Source organism: Agelaius phoeniceus, chromosome 6 (assembly GCF_051311805.1).
Source record: "Agelaius phoeniceus isolate bAgePho1 chromosome 6, bAgePho1.hap1, whole genome shotgun sequence".
In the NCBI taxonomy this organism is placed as follows: domain Eukaryota; kingdom Metazoa; phylum Chordata; class Aves; order Passeriformes; family Icteridae; genus Agelaius; species Agelaius phoeniceus.
The window spans coordinates 52095438-52107846 of record NC_135270.1 but is presented as its reverse complement, the minus strand read 5'-3'; the positions used below and the strand labels follow the sequence as shown (position 1 = coordinate 52107846).

Genomic DNA, 12409 nt, shown 5'->3' with positions numbered 1-12409 from the left:
CCTCCGGGGGAGCCCCCGGGGCTGCGGCTGCGGGGAGCGCACGGCCACGCTCCGGGATGGGCTCGGCGAGGGACGGCGCTGCTGCTGCTGCTGCTGCTGCTGATGGGAATAACACGGCAGCGATCCTCGCCGAGGCTGAGAAAACACCGCTCACAGTGATGGGGAACACACCCCAGTGAGCAGGAGCCAGGGCTCGCCATGCCCGTAGCAATCCCGTGGAAATTTTGGACACGCAGGAATCACACTCCCATCACCAGTTTGCTTAGGGGTTGGTTGGGTGTTAGCCATGAGACTACAGAGACTTTGCCCAGGCAGCCAAACTCAGCCGCGGGATGGGGAGGGCAGGGAGGGTTTAACCCCGAGGCTGTGCACCCTGCAATGGGATGGGGAGGGCAGGGAGGGGTTAAACCCTGAGGCTGTGCACCCTGCAATGGGATGGGGAGGGCAGGGTGGGGTTAACCCTGAGGCTGTGCACCCTGCAATGGGATGGGGAGGGCAGGGAGGGGTTAAACCCCGAGGCTGTGCACCTTGCAATGGGATGGGGAGAGCAGGGAAGGGTTAAACCCTGAGGCTGTGCACCTTGCAATGGGATGGGGAGAGCAGGGAAGGGTTAAACCCTGAGGCTGGGCACCCTGCAATGGGATGGGGAGGGCAGGGTGGGGTTAAACCCTGAGGCTGTGCACCCTGCAATGGGATGGGGAGAGCAGGGAGGGTTTAACCCTGAGGCTGTGCACCCTGCAATGGGATGGGGAGGGCAGGGAGGGGTTAAATCCCGAGGCTGTGCACCCTGCAATGGGATGGGGAGGGCAGGGAGGGGTTAAACCCCCAGGCTGTGCACCCTGCAATGGGATGGGGAGGGCAGGGAGGGGTTAAACCCTGAGGCTGTGCACCCTGCAATGGGATGGGGAGGGCAGGGGGGTTTAACCCCGAGGCTGTGCACCCTGCAATGGGATGGGGAGGGCAGGGGGGGTTAACCCCTCAGGCTGGGCACCCTGCCTCTGCCTCATCATGAGCCATCACAGCGTGGGGACACCCATGGGTGCCAGCACTGGCCAGAGGGGGACAGGCACTGCTGGCTAGAGAGCAGGTGAAAGGTGAGGACTGCTGGAAATGAGGAAGATTCAAATCCTGGGAAATCAACCCCTGGGAAGGAGAGAGACTGGGGCAGTGGGAGAATGGGCTGTCTGGGAAAGTCACAGGGAGACAGCAAATTCAAAGCCACTTCTGGGGCTGCTCCCCTCCTTGCCTCTTTCACTGCTAGGGCTGGTTTCTAGCACAAGGAAACACGTGGAGGATTTTGGCTGGAGTCTGAACTATCCAAACCCAACTACAGCTCCTGAGGCTCTAGGGCAATGGCTGTCCCACTGAGCTGTGGGATTTGGAGGCTGGAAAAGCATCCAAAGGGTACAGACTGCCATATCTCCTAGACACAGTGACTGGGGACCGGCCACGATAACTGTGGCATCTGATCTCATGGCTCTGAGAAATACTGGCAAAAAGGGCTGGAATGAAAGGAAAAGGCACTCATGGCAAAAAAAACCCCCAGCACTGGGAAAACCCAGAACAAAAAAAAAAAAATCCACATTTATTTGAGACATGGTGTTTTTAATGTAGTAGTGACCTTGGGTTTCATTTTATTTCCTTTAAACAAATGTGATAGTGTTAAGTGACAATAAAGGCACGCTGTAGGAACACTAAAACACATGCAGTCACACCATCTGACAGAAATTAATTCTTCCACAGGCATCCAGCAAGAGAAGGACTGCAAGGTAGGTGATTCTGGCTATAGCCTAATAAAAGATTAAATCTGGCAGCAAGGAGAACACAACCATCCAAAGAAGCCTCCTGCCATACTTAGGCTGAGCTTCAGCACAAGTGTGCTCACTGCACACAGCACCCCAGCAGCTGGAGCAGCAGGGGGACCCCTGCAAGCAACTGTTCTGCTCCTGACCTTGCAGGAAATGGTTTTATACCCTCAGAGCTGGCCAGGGTCCCTCATGGGGGAAGGATGGAATTCTCAACTTCTCTTTTCTTGCTCACCACAATCTTCCTCTAACTTGAATCAAGTGGAAGAGGGCTGGTGTTTCTTTTTCATGCTGTTTATCTAAAATAAAACCATTCTATAGAATTAAGAGCAAACATACTGCTTTCCCCTAAGCATTCTTCTTGAAACAAAGTTGACAAAATCACTGTCTGGTCTTCCAATTTCTGCAGTTTCTCAACAGCCACAATGCAAATAAATAGTTAACTGTTCAAGCCAAGGCTTCTGTCATCAATGAGTTCACTGTGAAGGACTAGAAAAGCAAACATCCTCCACAAAGTTTTCATATACAGCAAAGGTCAGCTGTTGAAAGGTTTCATTAGGATAACATTTTAACTTTTTTTTTTCTTGGCCAGCACTTTCACAACAGCTGAAAGCACTACACACAGAAACAGCAGGACTTCTTCTATCATGTGAGACAACCAATAGTCTCAATTCTGGTTAATTAATTCCTAGGATTCCCATATTCAATAGTGAGATCTGAGACCATCATGTCCTACTGTAGACATGAATGTGGCTCAGCATGAAGTTTTACCAAACAGAACCCACAGGAGCTTCAGAAAGTCACATGAACACATGCAATGGCCAAATTCATCAATAAATGCAAGCCTATAATACCTCCTTATAAAGTTTTAGCAAAGACTGTAACTTCCTGTGCCCTGAGCCAGACTGGAGGTCTTGAGAAGCAGACAGAAATTATGTCAGAAACCACAATCAGCAATGAAAATTTTCACAAGAAGTTGTTTATTCCCTTCCTGGCAGTGTAGCCAGTCCAGACATTTGATGACAAATGTCCCTCATTTAACAAAAATTGAAATTATGTCACATGAAAGAGACATAATTTAAAGAGACAAAATTTACTAAAGATTGGGTGGGACAATTTATGTAATGGGAACTGTGGGACCCAGACCCCACCTTCTGGTCAGAGGCCAAAAAAGGTGTGACACTGAGTGTCCCTCCCACTGAAGACAAGCAGCAGCTCTTTGGGAAACACTTTGCAGTTTTAATGCTGGGCTCTAACAAACAAGTGAGACTGTAATAGAAGTGGTTATCCTTGATGAAAGCTTGTCAAAAAAGCAGGATGCACAAAAAGCCTGGACATATGACAAACCAGAACAAAGCAGAGGATACTGGTGAAATTTCTGGCTCTATCTAGAATTTCACTGCCATACAAAGGCTTCAGGCTGATGCTAAGAGCCCATTTCCTCAAGTGTAACATCTTGCATTATTGTTATTTAGTATATCAGTGTATCAGCATTTATCCTCCTGACCTGAAATTCCACCAAAGCCTTTGCCAGATGCTTGGTGACATTATCTGATCACAAACAGACTGAGGCATTTTAATGAAGTTATTCCCTTATTCCCTTGCTCAAGAAAGGAAAGGAAGAAAGGCAGTAACACAGTGGACTTCTGTCATTAAGCCTGCATTATCATTATGCTGAAGTGATATTCAGACCACTCTAAAAAAATCCCTGCAACTGTGCTGAAAAATTCAGCATTCACTTCAATTCATGAGGAAGAAAACAAAAAGAAGGGAAATGAGCCAACGAGAGCATATCTCATGAGTGTTCATTCACTGCATCTCCAAAATTTCTGCACAGTGGAGAATGTGGCAATCACAGGCAGAATCCCAGAATATGCTGAAAAGTCTCCTTTTGACAGGATTGTCTCTGAGTTCAAATGTCTTTTGTGGGCTTAAGAAAATAAGATTTAAAATGTTTATTGAAATAGAAAAGGAGTGGCTACCTTTGTTTGTTCAGGTACTGGGGAGATTGTAAAAATAACTGCAGTGCCCTTAAGTTTACAGAACAAGGATGCATTCAGTATTGGAGTATTGACTTAAAGCTTCAGCTGTTAAAGGGGAGGATGGGTGGGGTAAAAATGAACATTTTTTTCCCTCCTTTTATTAATGGTATTTCTATTATGTGTTGCCTTAACATACAATGTGAATTTTGATGCACAAGGATAATCCAACATATTTCAGGCTTTTCCTTTCACTCTCAGGTTTTCAGGTTGACCATGAAAGTTTGATTTCCTGATGTCAACCCTCACCAAAAAAAAAATCCTACCTCATTTATATATCTTGGAATTATCACAACCCACGAATATTTGCACAGAAATAATCCATTTTTTCCCTCTCAGCTTTGGCCCAAACATTCTTCATGCTTTGCAAATCTCAGGGCTTGAGATTCCTGACCACAGGACGGCTGATGCCTTCCCCACAGCTTTACTCTTATCATTCTGGGAGGATCACATACCATTTTCAGGAACAGACACCCTGTACCAGGTGCAGACCAGCACACAGGGCTGAAAGGGGATGTTTTTGCACAACAGCCTCATCTGCCTTGTTCTAGTGCTTTAGGGAAGGTGCACTGGAGTGAACCAGAGAGAATGGGGCTCTTACTGATTTTCTATCAGCCCTTGGGGACAGCACCAAGTCACAGCTAGCAATCCAACAGAACTCAGCCAGTCAGGGTGAAAACTAAAAGCTCCATCCGGATTATTAAGTTATTGATCACTGCAACAGTGCCTGAAATACCCAGTCAAGTGTAGGACTGTGTGGTGCTGACCACCATAGAAAGCTGAACATGGAAAAGCAGTTTACATAAACAACAGACAAGGATATATGAGATAAATTTAAATGAGAAAAAGAAGAAATATGGTCAGGCCACCAAACATCTAAAAACTAAGATTCAGTCTGTATAGGCTGCAAATGTCATGATCAGGATTTGGGTATTGCTTCCTGTTTATGAGAAATTATTTAAAATAATACAAAATGTAGTGACAGAGCAAGGGACAGCTGCTCCAATCTAAAAGGCCAGTGAAGAATAGGTACTAGGAGGAAATTCTTTCCTGTGAGGGTGGCAAGGCACTGCCAGAGGTTGAAGCTGTGGATACCCCATTCCTGGAGGTGTCCAAGGCCAGGCTGGGTGAAGCTCTGAGCAACCTGGTCTGGTGTTAGGTGTCCCTGCCCATGGCAGGGGGATGGGAACTAAATGGTCTGTAAGGTCTCTTCCCACCCAAACCATTCTATGACCCTATTGATTAAAAAAAAAAAATAAAATCCCTTCCATGGAAAGGGACAAGGCTACACAAATTTGAAGTGCAAGGTAATAATGTATTATTTTTCCTAGATAAAAAACTACCAACCTTTTTTTTTTCTTCAACTCAGCACAGATAAATTTGAAACATGTTGCAGACAGAAATCTGCTTTGTAATAATAAATTACACTGCCTCAATATTCACCTGACAGGCACAGTATCTTACAGCAGCTACATCTTTGCTGATTAGTATCTGTACAAACACAGAGCAGAACACACAAGACACCATCAGGGAAAATCAGAAGAAATATACATTGTAAACTTCCTTAAAGCTAGCTGAAATTAGTAATTTGACTTTTTCTAAATTGTGAGGGATTAACTGGGGGGGAAAAGGGAAGTTAGAGGTTACAACTTGACCAGCATTATCACCACTATCAAGTGAAATGTCAGTGGAACTGGAAATAGAGTCTGAATAAACCATGCTCAGTCACCCACTAAAGGGCACTTCCCAATAAAACATTTGGGCACTTCTGGGGGGTGTACACCTCATATCTCACCAAACACACACCTGTGTGCTTCAGACATGGATACAATCCACATACTACCACAAACACCCTGGCTTCTTGTCATCTCCAAGTAAGCCACTGGCCTAGATCTTGTGTTTCCCCTGTCCAGTGGCGTGCTTGCAGTCAGAAGTAACAGCCACCATAAACCAAGCAACCTCCCCCTGACAACTGGGCACATCATTGCCTGAATTTTTGACTCATTATCAGGTAAACTGGCAAGACAGAAGTTATTCTGCATGGAAAATACCAGTGTCTGCTAGACATCTTCTCTGGTAAACATTAGAAGAGTATTCTTAGTAACAAACTGCAGAGAAGCAGGTGTCCACCTGCAACCATCCCTGAAGCCCACACCTCCCCAGACATGCCTATCAGCTGGAATTTGGACATGAGATAAGATAATGGGGATAGTATTGTTTAATGGTCCCAGGTCTGGGGAGAGGAGTGTATCCACAAGGGGAAGCAGGGCCGGAATGCTGCGGGTCAGACACTGGGGGAGGCTGCTGCAGTGCAGAGTGGGGGTGAGCCCAGCCCTCGGGGCTCCAGCTGGTGTTGAGAGAGCTCAGGACAGAGGCAAACCCCAGCAGGCAGGTCCTGTCACCTCATCCTCACTCCAGTGAGCTCAGCTGTGATAACTCCCCTGCCAGGCAGTACCAGGACAGTCACACATGGCTGAAGGTTCTCATCTCTGCTGAAGGGCCATAATGAGCCACAATGGCCTCAGCTGCACTGATAGAACACTGATACAGCAGCTGTGACATGTTCAAAGGTGTCAAAGACTCCTGCAGCATCCCCTGATCCCCAACATCACCCAGCTTAAAGTCCCTGCCCCAAGGGAGGCACCTGGGTGTTCCCACCTGAACCTGACTGAATATAAACCCAGTAGATTGTGTGGTCTGGGCATTTTTCTCCACTGCCTCTTTAGGATTGCCACCACTACCACCTCCTCATGGGATCAGTCTGCAACCATCACTTTGACCAACAAACATCAAAAAAAAAAACCCAACCAAGCCTCACCATGAGGGCCATGGGTGGTGAGATCTTTCTACTCTTACCCCTTCTTTCTCTTTCTTATATATTTCCTTAAGTGATACTTTAATGCTTTCATATTGTCATGTTGCTGTAGATAACAACAACCAAAAGGGTACTTATCTGTTTTCCTGTGCAACCAAATTGTTCCACAATGAACTCTACATGTGTATATTTACAGACACTGAGCATTCAGTGCTGTTTCCCCATTCTGCCCCAAGGGATCTATTAACAAAACCTGGGTTGCCCTTGGCTTCTGGGATGGTTGTAACACTTACACCTCTCCACTCTCTAGTTAGATGGTAGCATATAGGCAAGAGAAAAATGAAGGTTGTTTTACAGCTCTGCTCCTTGGCCAAAGTAACCTCACTGCAGCTGATAAAAGTCCTGATTTCTAAACTATCTGTAGAGCAAGCTCTCTGCAGCACAAGATCACAGCACCCAGCCTTAGCAGCTGTTGGCTTATGGGGATTTTACATACACATCATGTGAAAGCTCAGACCGGATCAAGGCCCAGAATTTCACCTGGAACAAAGAATTATAGAATGGTTGGGGTTGGAAGGGACCTTCAATATCATCTCGTTCCAGCTGTGCAATGGGTGGGAACATCTTCCACTAGACCAGGTTGTTCCAAGCCCCATCCAGCCTGGCCTTGAACACTTCCAGGGATGGGGCAGCCACAGCTTTTCTGGGCAGCCTGTGCCAGTGCCTCACCATGCTGGCAGTGAAGAATTTCTTCCTATACCTAATTTAAGCATCCCCTGTTTCAATTTGAAGCCATTCCACCTTGGCCTATCATTACAAGCCCTTATAAGAAGTCCCTCTCCAGCTCCCCTTTAGGTGCTGGAAAGTTGCTACATGTGGGGGTTATTCAGTATAAGGTGCTGTTGACAGAGAATCTGCCAAAACTGAGCTGCATTGCTATCACATTAGCATGTGTTCTCCCCATTCTTCCTACAAAAAAAAACTGGGGAAAAAAAATCACAGATTTTTCTTCCCTTGCATCTGATGCAAACACATTAGAATAAACATGTGCAGGAATTATTCACACACACTGTGGAATTCTTTGTTCAGAAACAGCTTCTGACAGCAGCACCAGACCTAAGCTGTGGCAATTTCAGAACAACATTTCCTCACTCCCATGGGAACACACAAAGTTCTGATTCCTCCAAGGCTTCATTACATCCTAGCACTCATCAGCACTTTCACACCCTCTCCCAAATGGCCTTGCTGGCACGAGAGACTTGGTGCCACTGGAGCTGTGCTTCTGGCCAGGGGAAGGTGACACCACTGTCACCCTGGCCAGGGTCTGGCCTACTCTGCATGAACAAATCTTGCCTCCAGTCAGGCTTCTGACATCACTTCATTATAGACACATTCACCACTCTGTAAAAATACAGAATGGGGGAGTAAAGAAGACAGTCAGACTCTTCTCAGAGGTGACAGGACAAGAGGCAATAGGTGCAAATTTTGAAATACAGGAAATCCACTTCAGAAATGAGAACAAACTTCTCTACCATGAGTGCTCAAACATTGGCACAGGTTGCCTGGAAAGGCTGGGAGATGTTCAGAACTCCTTAGGACAAGGTCATGAGCAAGGGTTGGACTCGATGATCTCCAGCTGTCCTTGCCAGCCTCCACAGCTCTTTGGCTCTGTGAGCAGGACCTTCCCATCCCCTGGGCACAGAACAGTTTGCTCCTGAATGTGTCTGGCTGCTACAGCAGATGTTCCACAGGCAGCACCAGGTCATTCCCATAACCTCTCCCCTTTTGTGACAGCTCCTGTGGAATTTGCTTTCTGACCACGCCTGCTCCCTAAGGAAAGCACAGCCAGGGCAGGGGGATTGTACCTCATCTTCAGCCAGAACCACTGACACAGAGAGGCCACAGTGCTGAGACTTCACACTGCCTTCTTCCTTTAAGGCTGGAGGAAAGTTAAGGGTGGCCACAAGTATATCCTACAACCCAGGAGAACCTCAGGGGCAGCTTTCTCTGAACTGCATGTGGCCTGGCCACGCTGCAGAGGGTCAATGGAAATGTGCCAACTTCTCCAATCTCTTGGCAGAGCATCACCAGCACCCAATGTTTCTGAGCCAGACCTAGCAAGGAGAAATGTTTTATGATATTCTATGGAAAATCAAAACCAAAGCAGGAAGCTTATGTTGCAAAGTATTGTTATGAATATTGTGTTTCTATCCCTCATTTGTTCTTCACATAAAAAAAGACTGAAGATTGAAAATTTGTGGGTTTTTGGTTTGTTTTTGTTTAAGAAGCTGAGAAATATCACAGGTCCTGTTTTTTTCTCCTTCTGCTGGACTCATTGAAGGGGGTCCACTGGCTTTTTCAATGAAACAGCATTAGGTCTGACACTTTAATTACAGGATGTGCCAAAATGAACACAAAAACACCCTTTTAACATAAGCTGCATATTATCCTTTAGAGTCAAATGAATGAAAATCACAAAAACTGCATCACAGCAAAAGCCTTTATACAACCTGTGAACCCAGGCAGTATTTAGGACCCCACATCATCTGAACATCATCAGCTCTCCAGTTCCCAGTGGTAGCAGGGATGAGATTCAGTTTCCTAACAAAAGGACAAGCACTAAAATTCACAAAAGCAAAACACTAACAGAGACCCCATGTTAGAGGGAGGTTTTTTTTGTGTTTTATAACCTGTCCCAATGCCCTAAGCCCTGGTCAGCCACCTCTCCTGCCCAAGAGCCAGCCAGAGAAAGCAGGAGAGCTTGGGAGGAGGAGCAGAGCAGGAGGTCACAGACACACAGACACACAGACACACAGACACTGCTTGCCCAGCTATAATTGCATGGCTTATCATTTCTCAACTGAATGATCCCCTTTTCTCACTCTGTCTTTAAAAAAGCTGCCCACTTAGCCTACACAACCATGATTAACTACCTGTGGTGGAGCCAGCAGCATTTTTACAGCCAAGTAAGGAGCAGTAGCACAAACTGCCTTGCACTACCATGAGTCCAGCTTAGTACAACAGCAATTGCCTCCCTGCCTGTGCTCAGGGGGCCCTTCTCATCCCTTAGGCTAGACTAAGAGGCAAGGCACACAGAACACATCCAGTGCGTCGCACAATCAGGTCACAACCTTGGCAAAAGCAATGGGATACACTTTTGTCCATCCCAAAACTGCACAAAGGAGGTATCCAAGACCAGGCAAGGAGAGAAGGGGAAATCAGGAGTGGGTTTTGCAACCACAGTGGTCTGGCTCTAGTTCCATTGACTCATATTTGTACACCAAACCCCACAGCAAATTGCAGCAAACAAAAGCTTTTCCCTCCCAGCAGTGCTCACAGCTGAAACATTGCCTATTCCCACTGCCAAACTGCCTAGCAGTGCTTGGGGCTGGAACCCAGGGGTCCCAGCATGTGTACAGTGTCTGGCATCCAGCTGGGCTCTGGTCATGGCCAGCAGCCCCACATCCAGCACTTGGATACTCCAGGTCATCTGCAATGATGGAACTGGGCACCAATCCAGTTCTGACAACTGGCTCCTATCTTCAGGTATTGAGTATTTGTTCAAGAGTCAAATCCTACTTCCCTCATCTTTGGAGGAAAAGAGAGGTGAGCATGACCTGTCCTTTAACATGAAATACATTTGTCTTTTCAAGTATGAATGACTTCCTGAAGCAAATGGTTCAGGTCATCCCAGATAAACATCCTAGTCAAATCCCAGCTTAGCTAATTTCTAATGAATGGAGCTCCAGAGTAACCAGTGCATCCCAACGACCTTGAAAGGGAGGACAGAAATAGCAAGGCTCTGGAAATCAATTCACAAGACTCATAAAATGAGGAATGATCACAAACCATCAAATACTATCCAAAAATGATTCCCCTTTCTCCTGAAATTCCTTCTAAATTTCCAGCCACAGACAAGAATCCCTATTCCTCAATATTTTTAACTCACATTTCTCTCTCAGAGCATTGCACATCAGCCTGACACGTGCTCCTTCCAGCCTCACATTCCCAGATGCATTCCCCACGTTGGCTGCAAATAGCTCAAGCTCTCTCAAGTTTCACAAATCTTCCTTTCCCATCCACTGCCATGGGCACTGCCCCTTGTGCTACCTCAGGCTGGTATCAGATGCACAATATTAAGTGACATCAGCCCTGTGCTGGACCCGAGAGTTGCTTCTGGCCCAGGTACTCTGCCCTGTCCCCCTGCCCTTCTCCAAACATTACCTCTGTCACTGCAGAGCAGGGCTGGGAACAGAGCCCAGCCTGCTCCTGCCTCCCCAGCTCCTCAGGAACAGAAAGGCACTGGGCAGAGCAGAGGGGAGCTGAAATGTGGGCTGGGTCACTACAACACAGGAATGGCAGCAACAGGTCAAGGGAAGCCAGACAAAGATGCTGGAGAAGAGGATTCAATGTCCTGGGCATTTTGTAGGGTATTTTGTAGGAAGCAAAATCTGCAGGATAGGTACCAGTCCCACAGCCAGACTGTGCTGATCTCACCCTCTTCCCCCAACTTCTCAACTTCCCCCAAAACTAAAATGATTTTTGAGTATTGTTGATGCTTGAGGGTGTCCTTTCTGGTATCCATGTTGTGGCAGATCCACATGGCACTGCCCACCATCGTGCCCCAGGTCTCCAACATCAGTGTGGCCTGAGGGCCCTTCTCCCCTCAGAATTCACTAAATTGTACAGCTTAAGTCTCTGAAATAATTTTATATTCCACCTCTATAACATTTAGACAAGGGATTCAGAAACAGCCACAGTGATTTTCAGGTTATAATCACACCTTTCTTCTCTAATTCCCCTTTTTCTTTCAACTACCTCCTCTGAAACCCTTTCAAAATGCTGCTGAGATAATCTCTCTCCTCTCTCTTTCTCCCCAAACAACTCCAAGTCTAAAATGCTTCTGTCTCTGACACTCTCCCTTCAGTTTATTATTTATCTTTATCATGCAGGCTCTTTTATCCCACCACAGCTCACAGGGTGTTAGGGACATAAAGGAAATGTTCCCAAGGAGTGTAAGGATCACAAGTGTGATGTCAGATCAGATTATTCCTAAACAATCCCACACTTACATAAACAGAAGGCAACACTCAACAAATGAGTAGTGAGAAATAAAAAGGGTATAGAGAAGTAATTATGATAAAAACATGTGAGTTTGCTCAGGAATACTGAAATACCAGGAATTTTTCATTTTTTCTTTGAAAACCTGCCTTTTCTCTACATACTTTGGGTAAGAGAGGTCAAATGGGGTCTTTGGCCTCTTTTGACCAACATATTGGCTTCTCCTCAAGCAAATATTCCTGGGAAGGAGTAAAAAAGACACACAACACTTGCAAGCTATCACTGCACAAACCCAGGAGATTCCTCACTGAAGAACCATATAAAAGAAAACTGTCACAGAGCCAAAATATTCTCCTGTGACAGCCAAGCTTCTTGCAAGTTCCCAAATAAGGCCATGACTTTAAAGAGTGTGTCTTTTCAAAGCCTCATTGATTTTCATTGCCTGGTGAAGAGGCACGTTGTTTATGTGCCTGGGTGTGCTGATATTCCAGCAGGATGAGATGGGCACAGCTCGGGCTTTCAAAGCCTGGTTTGCAGAGAGAATGAACCAGATAATCACAGGAAGCTCCTGAAGGCTGACAGCCCTGCCCTGGCCACTGTTTGGGAGTGATTCCTGGGGCAAACTCAAACTAGAAGGTGTGAAGATGCTAGCAGGAACAGCCAGCATTTCCTAGCACTCTGGGAACAGA

At 46.3% G+C, this 12409-nt stretch overlaps 1 protein-coding gene across 1 annotated transcript in view; it reads right to left on the bottom strand.

Annotated features, from left to right (window-relative positions):
* EVL (Enah/Vasp-like) overlaps nt 1-12409 on the bottom strand; it is a 147373-nt gene that overhangs the window by 121214 nt on the left and 13750 nt on the right. The gene's annotated exons all lie outside the window — the stretch shown is intronic.